Raw genomic sequence first — 15201 nt, forward strand, 5'->3', positions numbered from 1 at the left:
CTTCCCAGGCGCGCTCCAAGGCTTCAAAATAATTATTTTTGTTGGTAACACCAGTTTTTTCAACCCTGGCATCGAGAATCGCCCACAAATTCTCGATGGGGTTGAGGTCTGGGCTTTGTGGAGGCCATTCCAGCGGTTTAATCCGACAAGACCGGAAAAAATACTTGGTCTTCTTTCCAGTATGCTTCGGGTCGTTGTTCTAGAGAAATATGAATTTCTCTTCAAGGCCCGTCTGGATCAGCGAAACCTCCAGATTTTCCAGCAAGATGTTAATGTAGGAATCTGCCATCATTATTCCGTCGATTTTCACGAGGTTTTCTACTCCACTCCATGAAAAACACCCCCAGACCATCACATTTCCTCCTCCATGCTTCACCGTTCCTTGGATGTGGTGCTCTGCATCACACACGAGCCCGCCGCTCTCGGTTAGACAGCTCGAGCTTCAGGAGCGCCACATCCAAGGAACGGTGACGCATGGAAGTGTGATGTGATGAAATGTGATGGTCTGGGGGTGTTTTTCATGGAGTGGAGTAGGAAGCGTCGTGAAAATCGACGGAATAATGACGGCAGATTCCTACATTAACATCTTGCTGGAAAATCTGGAGGTTTCGCTGATCCAGACGGGCCTTGAAGAGAAATTCATATTTCTCTAGAACAACGACCCGAAGCATACTGGAAAGAAGACCAAGTCTTTCTTCCGGTCTTGTCGGATTAAACCGCTGGAATGGCCTCCACAAAGCCCAGACCTCAACCCCATCGAGAATTTGTGGGCGATTCTCGATGCTAGGGTTGAAAAAACTGGTGTTACCAACAAAAATAATTATTTTGAAGCCTTGGAGCGCGCCTGGGAAGAACTAGATCCACAACACCTACAAAACCTGGTGAAAAGCATGCCGAAGAGCCTCCAGCAAGTCCTTAAGGCCAAAGGAGGACACATTAACTATTAAATTGCTTTTTATTTTTCTTAAATCATCTTTTCTGGGGCCAAGAAGGAAGTGGGCACTTATTTTTGTCACTACTTTTTTTTCAATACAAATTGATTTTCTTTTTCTTTAAGTAAAATTCTTTTTTTAATCAAAATTTCGTAAGTGCAACTTTAAAAGAACATCAAAAATAAAATATCACAAAAGATTTAGGTGTGTTAACTTTAATTTGAACCAAATCAATGAGAGAAATTCGAAAACTGGTAAGGTGGGCACTTTATTTTGCCTCTCACTGTAACTTCGTAGGTTAAGAACAAAATGTAAATCAGTCTTTAGTAAACCGTGAATAAACGAAGAGCTAAGGCTCAAAATATATTTTTTTTTCCAGTTTCCGGACTTGGAAGAATTAACTGGCGCCCGAATAGGGACCAGAAGTGAGTGCAATTAACAAGTAGTGTGAAGTGCTAGAGACAACTTAGATCTGCAGCGTAAGAGCTTCGCAGGCACTAAGCGACACCAGCCGCACCAGGAAAGCTGATCTGATAGAGGATATCACCTTCCTGATACTACTTGGAAACCCATCCGGATCACACAGCGTAGCCGCACGGAACGCGCCACCAGTAAGCCAGGATAGCTAATCACTCAACCTGGGTGAAAAGGATCCCGCGATCGTGCTGAGAAGGAGGGAAGACACCTTTCTGGCCCGACCCAACTAGTCTCTACCGAACTCGGCGGAGTTGAGTATACCAAAGGAAGTAATAGGATTTCGACTACCAGACACGCGTTCCACAATTGCTTGACGTCCCCCACGTTAGAGTTACGGGGAGCAACCAATAAAATCCCGCAATTTCTTGGAATCCCCAGAAGATGTTTGGAATTATTATGTAAGTAAAGTTAATACGACAATTTTATTTCAGATTAAGAAAGAAAAAAAGTGAACAACAAATAAGTGAAAAAATTATTGTTTTAAATAAGTGTATAAATCGACTAACTAGAAAAACCACTACGTACATCACGTTTAAATTAGTATCAATCGTAATCTTGAGTGAGTGAAATCAAGTGAGTGATTCAAGTGTAAGTGAGAAATATAAGTGTGATTAATTGAGTGCTTTAATTTTATCAATACTAAATACAAAAATGGATCAGTTGCTCGATCAGATTAGAGCATTAACCGCAAGAATTACAACATTAGAGGCAACGGCGATTCCGAATCAAGAAGATTTCTCGGATCCACCGTTATATCTTGTAAGAGCCGATGGGTCTCCGATAAGCTCAGACTCTATTGAAGATACACCTGACCTCGTGAAAGGTTTGCCTTCTTTCAATGGTGACCCGAACGAGTTCAGCTTTTTTATTCAAGACGCTGAAACTCTCGTCAATTTGTACACTCCCCATTCAAGGAGTTCAATTGAGGAGAAAAACAAGTTCCATGTAATTTGTAAATCTATTAGACGTAAGATAAAGGGAGAGGCAAATGACGCCCTCGTTGCGTCTAACGTTAACATTAATTGGAAAATGATTAAAAAAAACCCTTACCACCTACTACGGTGAGAAGAGGGATCTCGAAACATTGGACTACCAATTAATGTGTAGTCAACAAAGGGGAGACACTTTCGATAAATATTACGATAGGGTAAATAGAATCCTATCATTAATAGCCAATTCTATATGTACCGATTCTAGATTTTCACACCCAGAGGCGAAGAAAGCTATGATCGATACCTATAATCGGAAAGCAATCGATGCTTTCATACGAGGATTGGATGGAGACATAGGTCGGTTTTTGAAAAACTATGAGCCTGACTCACTGGCTCATGCCTATTCATACTGTATATCGTTTCAGAATATCGAATATAGAAAAAATGTTACAAGTCATGAAGTGCCTGAGATGCACGCAAAACCAAGGAACTTAATTCCTGCCCTTCCACCAAGACTATCTAATATACCTAGAATCCCGATGAGACCAGCCGCTCATCCACACCCGAATTATTACCCCCCAAGGCAAGCACCTTTTATTCCACCACAGATGCCACCTAAACATTATCCTTCTTTTCCTCCGGCACCTCCTAGACAATCTTACAATCCACCACCTCAAGTTCCTCAGAGGAATCCCTTCAGAGGCGCGGACCACTTAAATACTGATGTATCTATGTGAACCGCTAATATAAATTATTCCAATAGGCCCCAAAATTCAAATCAACAAAGACCCCCATTGAAACGTCCTAGACTATTCCATGCCACTACCGAAATGTACCAAAACCCCAATGTTGAAGACCCAGTCAGCGAACGGTCAGATTTTGTCCCATATGACGATGAAGAATACTATCCTGAGTCAACACAGACCTTCGAACGGTATATGCAAACTATGGAAGCTCAAGGTAGAGACCCTGTTCCTGAAGAAATTGAAGAACAGGCAGAATTAAATTTTTTAGAATAAATTCGGCTTTACCATATTTTCTGTACTATGGCAAGGCCAAACAACCATTCATCCTAAATTTGCAATCATTTCTCACGACGTAAAAACCCCATTTTCAGTTTCTTCCGTTGGTGGAGAGATAAAAATAAATAAATTTTCGAAGGCTAAATTTTTCAAGCCTTATTCTGATTTGGAAGTTAATTTTTTTCACATGGATAAATTAAAATCTTTCGACGCTATAATAGGCCATGACACCCTTAAAGAACTCAAAGCAGTCATTGACACTTCCAATGAAAAATTAATTTTAAATAATGAATTTATGATTCCCTTGCTTCAATACAAATTACAAGAAGTTAACAAAATTCAAATACGAAATGAAGATTTAGAAAAGCATGAAAAAACCGAACTTGATAAACTTCTGAAAGAATTTCAAGATTTATTTCAACCCCCTGACGAGAAATTACCATTCACTACCAGAGTAAAAGCTGAAATTAGGACTACAGATGAATCTGCTATCTACAGCAAATCCTACCCGTACCCACAAGCTTTGAAAAGTGAAGTTAACAATCAAGTTCAAAAGCTATTGAATGATGGAATCATTAGAGCATCAAGATCTCCATATAATTCACCCGTTTGGATCGTTCCTAAAAAATTGGACGCTTCAAATGAGAAAAAGTATCGAATGGTTATTGATTATAGGAAGTTAAATGCAAAAACCATTAGTGACAGGTACCCTATACCAGATACTTCTGCAGTTTTAGCCAATTTAGGCAACAATAAATATTTTACGACTTTGGATTTGGCTTCAGGATTTCACCAAATTCCAATGGCCGAAAATGATATAGAAAAAACAGCTTTTTCTATTAACAATGGTAAATATGAATTTGTACGTTTACCATTTGGCTTGAAGAATGCTCCAGCAATCTTTCAAAGAGTAATGGATGATATCCTAAGAGACCATTTAGGGAAAATTTGCCATGTCTATATTGATGACATCATTATTTTCGGAAAAACTTTAGAAGAACATTTGGAAAACTTGAGAATTATACTTGAAACACTAAGGAAAGCGAATTTTAAAATTCAACCGGACAAATCTGAATTTTTACGCACTGAAGTTGAATTTCTTGGCTTCATTGTGTCTGAAAATTGATTAAAACCAAATATGAAAAAAGTTGAATGCATTCGCAACTATCCAGAACCTAAGAACTTAAAAGACTTACGAGCATTTTTAGGTCTTTCAGGTTATTATAGGCGATTTGTCAAGGATTATGCAAAAATTGCAAAACCCTTAACAAAACTTTTAAGAGGGGAAGATGGCCATCCCCAGATTCCTAAGAACCAATCCAAAAATTTTCCCATTACTTTCGATGACGAAGCAAAACATGCTTTCAAAATCCTGAGAGAAATATTTTCTTCAAACGATGTTCTTGCTTATCCAGATTTTACCCTACCCTTCATACTGACCACCGATGCTTCAGACAAAGCACTAGGTGCAGTTCTTTCACAAAAATTTCACGATGGTGAAATACCCATCACTTTTATTTCCAGGACACTCTCTCAAACAGAAGAGAATTATGCGACCAATGAGAAAGAAATGCTCGCGGTCGTATGGGCTCTTCATACACTTCGAAACTTTATTTACGGAGCAAAACTAAAGATCTTTACTGATCACCTTCCCCTAACCTTTACTTTATCCCCAAAGAATAACAATGCAAAGTTAAAACGTTGGAAATCATTTTTAGAAGAGCATGACTACGAAATGCAGTACAAACCTGGAAAATCCAACGTTGTAGCTGATGCACTTTCCCGTATCCAAATTAACTCACTAACCCCAACACAACACTCAGCAAACGATGATGACACATCCTTTATACCTTCTACAATAGCACCAATCAATGTATTTCGAAATCAATTAATTTTCAAAATTGATCGAATCTCCAGTTATGAGCAAAATAGACCATTTGAAAGATATCAAAGACATATATTTTCCGAACCAGAATTCACGAATGACTTTTTGAAATCCAAACTAAGAGAGTATTTAATTCCCGGTATACTAAATGGCATAATGACTGATGAACCAACAATGGGCAAAATTCAGGAGATCTATAAGGATAATTTCAATCCTAGAATAGTTAGAGCTAGGTACTCGCAGAGAATTGTTCATGATATAGAAGAAGAAGAAGATCAACTAGAAGAAATTAAAAATATTCATAATTTTGCGCATCGTAACGCTAGAGAAAATTCTCTACAGCTTATAAGAAAGTTTTACTTCCCTGGCATGAACAAAATTATTCAAAATTATGTAAACAAATGTGAAATTTGTAAAATGGAGAAATATGACCGAAAACCTCAAAAATTTATTCCAGTTAAAACTCCTATACCTAAGTACCCAGAAGAAATAATACATATTGATATTTTCCTTTACAATGCAAATTTTATGTTCATAACATCCCTAGACAAGTTCTCCAAATTTTTGAAGATCAAGCCAATCAAATCCAAATCTATAGCAGATGTCAAAAATGTACTTATTGAACTTCTGTATGATTGGGATCTTCCAGCGCAAATAGTAATCGACAATGAGAGTTCATTTGTATCAAATGTCATTGAACAGCAAATCAAAAATCTAGGCATTCAAATATTCAAAACTCCTGTTCATAGGTTAGAAACTAATGGCCAAGTAGAAAGATGCCATTCGACCGTTTGAGAAATAGCCAGATGTACTAAAGCTCTTAACCCTGATATGTCAGTTCACGAATTAATCCAACAGGCAGCTCATAAATACAATAACACAATTCATTCCTTTATGAAACAAACACCAAAACAAATTTATACTGGAGATAATCCCGATAACTTACCTTTTAACGAATTCGCCATCCAAAGAGATAAAAATAATGAAAAAATTACAAAATTGTTTAAAGCCAAAGAAGAAAACATTGTACCAAATAAATATGAAACATATACACCAAATACTTATGCTTACGATAAAACATTTACAAGTAATAAAAGAAAAAATAGATATAATATGGTTGTAATCAAAGAAGATCATGATACTTATGTAATTGATTCAAACAATAGGAAAATTCACAAAACAAATCTCAGAAAATCAAATAAGAAATAAAATTTAATATGTATTTTTCCATTTCTTTCAGACTCGCCATCTGCGTGTCCCCAATAATAGCCAGAATTCAAATCCACGACCTAACAAACAATCCCTTGGCAAAAGTACCACTAGGAGAAGCTAAAGTAAAGACGAGCTATATCCGAATCGTTCACCCAATAGACCTCATTCAAATAGGCAACACCATCAATAATGTCAATAATGATATCCAGAATAATCTTTTTACTAACCCACTTTATGAACTAATCCAAATCAAAAATTATAAATTGTACGAAACATTTCTCAAAATCAAACCATTCAACAATAGACCGAAACGTTGGGACACAATCGGAACAGTATGGAAATGGATCGCAGGAAGCCCCGACGCCGAGGACCTTCGACTCATCAACTCATCGATGAACTCGCTAATACTTCAAAACAACAAACAAATCTTCATCAATCAGGAAATCGACAAACGGATTCAAGAAATAACGGACATCACCAACCAAGTTCTAAAAATTGAGAATGAGCGCACCAAAAATCATTCCATTGAAATCAACCAATTAATAGTTCTTTCTAATCTTTATTCCTTACAGAATCAAGTAGAGACACTCGAGGAAGCTATACTCATGGCTAAACATGGAATACCCAGCAGCAAACTCCTATCAATGAGAGATTTCAACAAAATTGCTACATTTCTACAAACTCATGATGTACAAATTACGTCCTTCGAAGAATTACTATCGCAGTCAATAGCACAAGTAATTTTGAACAATACTCATATTGTCTACATGCTGAAAGTCCCACAGGTATCACTTGTATCATATGAATACGATTACATAGACTCAATAATCAAATCTGAGAAACGTATTTCACTCAATAAGAATTACATTCTTAGAAACGCTACACATGTCTATGACATTGATCAACCTTGCGAAGAACAGAACAACTACTTCCTATGTGAAAATACACAAATCGAACATGCTAATGAGTGTATTCACAGGTTAACAACTGGACAACATTCTAACTGTACATTTGAGAAGGTATACTCTAAAGGACTCGTAAAGAGGATCAACGACGGAACCATCCTTATTAATGACGCAGTCGTAGAAGTTACATCGAATTGCACTAATTCCAGCCAACCATTAAGCGGATTATTCCTGATACAATTTACCCAATGTAACCTTCATATTAACGGAGAACTCTACTCCAACTATGAAATCACCATACCTGGTAGACCATACTATCCAACAACCGGACTACGAGTAGACGAAATTCATATCATCGATGAACCACCTATGGAATACTTACAAAAACTTACATTGGATCATCGAGAAGAATTGGAAACCTTGAAGCTGCAAAATCATTCCCTTTCATGGAAACTCAATGTATTTGGAAGCGTTGGACTTTCGACGGTAATTATTGTCTCGAGTTCAATAGCAGTTTTCTGTTATTTTTTCAGAAGGAAACAGCAATCAGACATCAAAGTCACATTCAACAAAGATGCTGAGACTATCATAATTCATGACTTGGAGCCATCACCATCTTCAACATTATCAGAAAGCAAATCTCTCACATCAAATCCAGAGGAACCATCAGAGGAAAGAAAGAAAGAACTTCAAACATTTTTCGATACTCCAACAGCACTCCGCACCATCCACATGTAACTTTGAGGACAAAGTCACTTAAGAGGGGAGGAGTTAGCAACAGCGCGGCCTGCATCATCAGTCCATCGATCCCACGATTTCATCAGACGATGGATGACATATCCCAGACCACTTTCTTCGATAATCCAAACAATCGCCGTTATTGAAATCACGCCGATCACCGATGTCGCCAATGCCATGATGCTACGGACCACCCGCACGCAGAGTCATCAGAATCCATTAGCGAAAACCAGAATGAACTGCAACATAAACAATCCCAAACTGTTCCCACGTTCCAGGACTAACCCAGAACTAACTTCGTAGGTTAAGAACAAAATGTTAATCAGTCTTTAGTAAACCGTGAATAAACGAAGAGCTAAGGCTCAAAATATATTTTTTTTCCAGTTTCCGGACTTGGAAGAATTAACTAATTTGTTGTTTATTTTGATAGTCGAGCAACGTTTCTAAATACCAGCAATCAATGGTTCCTTTTTGATTCATATTACGGCCTCTTTGAAGTGTGAGCAACCTAATAGCATTTGAATCAATATTTACGATTCCTCAGCGTTATCATGCTATCAGGACACTTACCTTACGAGTGGTAAGTTAAGATTTGAATTCCACAACTTCACTAAATTTAAATAAATAGAAATGTGAGCCCTCTTCATAATTCGTAATTATTCCCGACACCACCTCACTTTTGCTTCCTATTCCGGACGCTTTGATTCAAAATCCGGACAGCATGAGCATGAGCATAAGCATGATTGACCGCCCGCAGATGCTACTCCGTTATTGCAAGAACAGCTGTACTTACACAGACCAACAGCCGCTACTCGGGATCAGTAGCATCCTCAATGTGTAAGTACAGGTGCTCTCATCATTATAATAAACAATAACGACGCCGGCTGCGTCCGAATGCAGGTCAATTTAGGAATGGGAGGGAAATGTTGACGTGTTACTTGCTTTATGGAAGCCGAGGAGTTCTCTGCACTTCCACAAGTAGACACTGGGAGTTTGGATATGGGGGAGGGATTCGTTTTGGTAAACGATTATTTAATATTGCAATTTAAGGGATAACTTTCCGTTCTACGGTTGAAGAGAAAGCTACCGCAGCAGTCATATCACTGATTTGCACAAAGCATCATCGATCGGCCGCGATGATACCTTGGAAACCACGCTAATGAATGTTGTTTTCTGTTGATTTTCAAAGCTTTGCACTCTACTAGCACACTTCGATTAGATAGCTCCGTTCAATGATACAATGATTTTCAAGCCTGCGGTAGAACTTCGACAGCTGCGGTAGAACTTGGCAGCTACCGTAGAACGGAAAATTTTCGAAAGAACCGTAATGTATAATTTGAAATGAATGCGCCTAACCGGATTTACGATATTACTCGATAAACTCATTAAACGCCGAACAAGTGTTCGTCACTCGCCACCATAGAAGCAAACGACAAGATCAAAGGATCAAACACCACTAACGCGTTCCGCGATACTATTCCACCGTGCTACGCGAGCGGCGCGCAACACGATTGATTCTGCTCTCATCGCCCGCCCCCACAGGAGCAAGCGTCAAGGTCGAAAGATCAAACACAACTCGATCATTCACCAAACATGGTTGCAACCACAAACAAAAGGAAGGGTGAATATCTGAATTTACAACTTCCTTCCAAAAAAGCGAGATGAAAAACTGTCTCAAAAAAAAAAAAAAAAAAAAAAATAATTAAAAACGTGCCAAAATTGGAAGAAAGGACGTTTGTCCGGAACGCGCACTTTTTTTCCATAGTCTCATTGATTCAAATTCTGGACAGCTCGTGAAAAGCAAAGTTAGAAAAAGTTAAATCGTTAAATGAACACTACCATCCATTAGAGAAACGTCAAAACTAGTTGAGCATTGTAAATTTTCATGGATTGCTATGGAAAAACGAGTCTTCAAATTGGGAACTTTCGAAAGACAAATTTTGAAACATTTCTATTGAAACCTTAACCATACAAAATTGAGTGTCCGGAATTTGAATCAGAACGGTATCGATTGTGTTGTCTGTCGCGGTTATTATGGTTCTTTCTTTCACACGAACGCGTGTTCGAACGTAACAAGTGCACTACAATCGTACTTCGCAACGAACAGAAAGAATCTCTTCTGGATGTGCGACAAGGGTGTTGATCTATTCGAAAACTCCCACTTTCGCTTTTTCGACTTTTCCGAATCGAAAATCACCGTTGAACACGCTTACCACTGCGATCACAGAGCTACATACTGCACTCTTACAAAAAATCGGGTAAATTTACGTGCTTTTAGATGCACATAAAAGAAGCGAATCATTAAACATATCTTTACATCCGATTTTAAAATTACATGACAACAAAAAACCAAAAAAAAAATTACACGCCGGGACGTAAAAGTCGTTATGACCGACTTTTACATCACGACGTGTATTTATGTTCTAATCTTGTTGTCATGTGTCTAAGATTGCATTGATGGGACGCTATGTGCATACTAGGATATTCTAGTTTTAAAACCAAAACTCTTATCTCTTACCAAAACTGCTGCTTGCTGATTCTGACGGTAAGGCAACAACTTGAAGGAACCACCGTTCTTTGGTGCAAGTTGCCGCACATTTCCGTGGACTTATTCATTCCTCACGGGGGACAAATTCACAAATAATGGTCAGCTGTGGCCTGCTTACTTTTCGTTTCACTGAATTCATCACTTCACAAAACATGGCAGTAGCAATCTTAAATTCAATCATGGAACACATAATATTTCATAATTCCACATAAACAAGCTTCTGCATTTCAGGTGCCAATCAGCCGACGAGAGCGGATTATAGTTGTTATTTTTTATCCATGGAGTTTCACGCTAAATAATTCACAAGCTGCTACCACAAACACACTTTATAGACACGAACGACTAGTTATTTCACAAATACTTTCCCTGATTTCTATTGATTTCTCGCCCAAATACGGGAGAGAAAAATCGCAGCGAACAGTACCGGCCATCTTTGAAAACAAACTCAATGATTTGCATGACAGCGGCACCAAAATCAAACAACATGTAAATTTAAGTGTGTTTAAAAGGAAATATCAGTCCAACTTTTATATTTTATGGAATGCTGCATGTGTGATTGAAAATATGACACAACCAGTATGTGCTTCTGTAAAGATATGTTGTTGGACGTAATTCTCAATCTAGTTTTATTTGAAATCATATTTCATACCGTTATTTTGAACTTCGAGTCAAAAGACGCCTATAATTTCGTCCTGAAAGCGTTTGCGTCACAAAATGTTTAAGTTCAGATTGGATTACATCACATGTAAATTTCATTATTTTTAAGAGTGTGTGATAAGAAAGATAAATTTGAAACCTAACGTTCAATTTTCTCCTACCAAAAATATTTTTGCATATGTTCAAAAATATATGCACTATTCAACTCGTAATAAAAACAAGATGTTTTATAGGAAAAATTTAATTTTCGATAGAAAAAACTTATATAATCCAACGAAATTCGATTTTTTCATTAAAAAAAATCATGTTTTTGGGTAGTTTTTGTAACAAAACTAAGTCAAAACCATTTTTTTTTAGAAAAATGTGTTGTATGAACAGTTTGGAAACAACATGTGGGCTTCGTGGCCGTGCGGTTAGTGTTACCAAGCATTTAGCCGCATCGTTCCAAAGAGTGTGGGTTCGATTCCCGCTTCAGTCCGGAAAACTTTTCGTCAGGAACGTATTTCGACTGTGCCACTGGACGTTGCATGCTAGTCCGTTGTCTAGTGTGGTGCTTCCGTTAAAGGGCTAATCGTCTACTGGAAGCATTAATGTGTCGGTGTCTTTTCAACTAAATTTGCGTTAATAACATGTTCAAAGATTTGAAGTCGGTTGAGTATTTATGAAGTTATGGTCGAACAAATATGAATTTTTAAGTTAAATGAAGAAAAAATGGTGAAAACTACGTTTAACTTCTTTCGATTTTAGAGAAATTTGATATGCTACAAAGTTTTCATAAATTTAATTTTAAAGATAATGATGATTAAAATTTCAATATTGGTTAGAAAATACCAAAGTTATGGTGACTTCACTGAAGGCTATTTTTTATAACTTGAAAATTTACCTTCAAGACGCGTGCGCCACCTCTAAATCTCAATATTTTTTGTCCAATCTTCGAGGTTTCCCTTCTTATGTGATTTGAATTCATAAGAGCACACGAATTTTTGGTTTTGAGAACTTTTGATAAATAAGCCGCACCCTACTGTGCAGTCTTAGCAAGGGGCTCAAAAATCTGGTTCACGAAGTTTTGTATGGTAGAGATGGACAAAACGGCTCTTTTAAGTGAACTGATCCAATCAAACGCTTTGGTGAATCGGACAGTGTTGTAAGCAATCACGGTACTCAACACGTTTTCGTTGATATTCGGCAGTGCTTCCCTTAAACTTTAAAAACACGAGCGATCAAACGAATGTCGGAAAGAAATTGAATTACTCTGACCACGATAGCTTCGCTGGGAAATATTACGGGTTTGTTTATTTCTGTCATTTTTCGTGTAAGGCACCGCTTGTTATGCGTCACAATCGACATTACAAAAAAAAACAAACTATTAATGATGTTTATGATCCGATATGTCTGAATACTATGCACATCCTTTGATTTATGCAGATGTCCGACTGTCAGACGACCTTCAGTTGACAGTTTTTCGCGTTTCTCGATGTTCATTCTACTTCTCGTGCTGTGTGTTAAAGGTGACGGTGTAGAAAAAGAAAATGACCGCTGACCATGGCAACGAAACGAACGTCGCAAGAAGTGTCGACTGTTTACTACACTGGATCGGATCTTTCGAACGGTTCAATGGCTCAGCGGCTCGTAAAGGAAGAGCTAAATGGACCAAGTGAACGGATCCAACGGTTCATTCCGTGTCAAGCGCCTACTATCTTTGGCTTCATCATTCTTCTCAAGAAACTTACGATTCAACCGGACACGAACACTACATTCGGTGCTGATTTCTCCTACTTGAACCAATCAAAAGATGCAAAACTATGCGTGTTGCCGTTCAGGTGGTAAGCATTTCCTCTATTTATCTTTCATTTGTCTGTAATGCAAGTGGGCGGGACAAATTTGTCTGTCTATGCTGAGAGTACGGAGCAACATCAAAATGTGCTTACATGTGAAGCGTGGCGCGCAAAGCAAGGCACGTGTCAAGAGTTTAATAAAGCCGAGATACGAACGAAAGAGAAAAAGAGAAAACTCGCGTAACAATTCTAAAATAATCAAATTGTAAACAAATCGTGTTTTGATACCATTCGAAAGCGTCTTCCAACACCCACAAACTATGCAAGAAATTGGTGCCAACGCCATGACACGATAATAGAGCTACACGCTATACCTCCCGGATGAGCTGTACAAAACCCTAAACCCAATCGTTACCATGTCCTTCCCTTTCAAAATTGTGACCATTAACCTCGAGTTGCCACGAGTACCCTGGCTCCATCCCATACTAACTTTGGTAATGAAAAAGTAAATAAATTGTAAATAGTACAAAAATGAACTTCGGCTCCGTAAAGCGTTACACGCATTTGAGCCCCAAATAAACGAACTTGTGAAAAAAAAACTATCCAAACATTATCAACATAATCATTAAACATACCGTTACAAACTCGATCTTAAAAACGTCCAATAACCGTTTTTTTTTCCAAATCATTCCCTGCTCGAAACGGCCAATGATCGGTTCTCGCTCCATCAAGAGGGCCTACAATCGGAAAAATTGGTGAGAGGCCAATGACTCTCTCTTGCTCATTCATTGAAACCCGAAAAGGCCTAGCCTTGGGCCAAGCACGCTAATAAAAATCAATTTGGCCAATAAAAAAAATGAAAAACAAAAATGGGCCAAACTCATCATTTTTTCTACATTTTTGTCAGTTTTCAGAACAAAATCTATTGATAGCGTATAATCGTCACTCAACGAGCAAGAAATCACATTGATTGATTTGAATACTGAGAAATAGGAACTGAAAATGTGGTGAATAATATTCAAATCGATTTTTTCTCAGAATCAACGATCTGAGGATTGGCCCTTTTCAATTTTTACGCGAGAAAACAATCGGTTCGTTTTTTCTACGGGTCACTTTTTATCTGATCTGACTGGTGATCAAATGAACCGACTCTCGCAAAAAAAAACATGGATCACTCGTTCAATTAAGTGATTTGGTTCTTTTGATCGGCTCCAAACTATCCTTTGCCTACGACCTAAAGTTTTTCCGAATAATAGCTTCTTCAGCTGACTGATGGTCAAGCTCAAGATTAATAAATCTATTGCTAGTTTGGTATGGTGACAATGGCATTCGTGTCGTGAGAAGAAATGTAAGGTTATATCTTACACTCGCCGTAGTAACACCATGAATATTGTATGGGTCCAAATCCACTAGAACGAGTAAATTCTATAGGTGATTTGGAGTGTAGTGACCACTGAAAATATATATTGTTTCATATAACGAAATCGTTCGTTTGAACTACGAAGTTATTCGTTGTTTTCTGCAACGAAAGAGTTTCGTAGCATGCACGAAACCAACTTCGTAATAAAATTCAAGCTCCAAATCGAAACAAACAAATATTGTTATAATGTATCAATGTATGATTCGTAATAGTACTTTTTTGCAATTTCTCATCGTAATAGGCTGATTTTCATCACGCCAATCTGTCATGAAACGGCCTACTTTCCTGCACTCAAGTATGCAGTGCGGGAATAGTCATTACGGAACTAAAACCAGTGCTGTAATGATTCATTACGCAACGCTTTCTCATTACGCAACTGTTTTGAGTTGCGTAATGAATCATTACACAACAATTTTTCAGAAATTGTAAAATGATGGTGAATGCATCTCGATATAATTTCTGGTACCCTCAAGTGGTCTTCTACGAAATTGCAAAAAAAGTTGTACGTAACTCGTTGTAGAACTCGATTTTTACAGCACTCGTCGTAAATTTACGACTCGTGCTGTAAAAATCATCATTCTGCAACTTGTTCCGTAAACTACTATTATAGCTTTAGTACATTTGACGAAATGATTTCGTACATCTCACGAAACATAGGATTTGCTGGGATAAATACAGTGACTCAAATTAGTTTTCGT

At 37.8% G+C, this 15201-nt stretch overlaps 1 protein-coding gene across 4 annotated transcripts in view; it reads right to left on the bottom strand.

Moving 5' to 3' along the window:
- The window catches only part of LOC5579882 (hemicentin-1), a 609400-nt gene that overhangs the window by 297232 nt on the left and 296967 nt on the right, over window positions 1-15201 (bottom strand). The gene's annotated exons all lie outside the window — the stretch shown is intronic.

The sequence above is a fragment of the Aedes aegypti genome, chromosome 3, assembly GCF_002204515.2.
Source record: "Aedes aegypti strain LVP_AGWG chromosome 3, AaegL5.0 Primary Assembly, whole genome shotgun sequence".
NCBI lineage: Eukaryota > Metazoa > Arthropoda > Insecta > Diptera > Culicidae > Aedes > Aedes aegypti.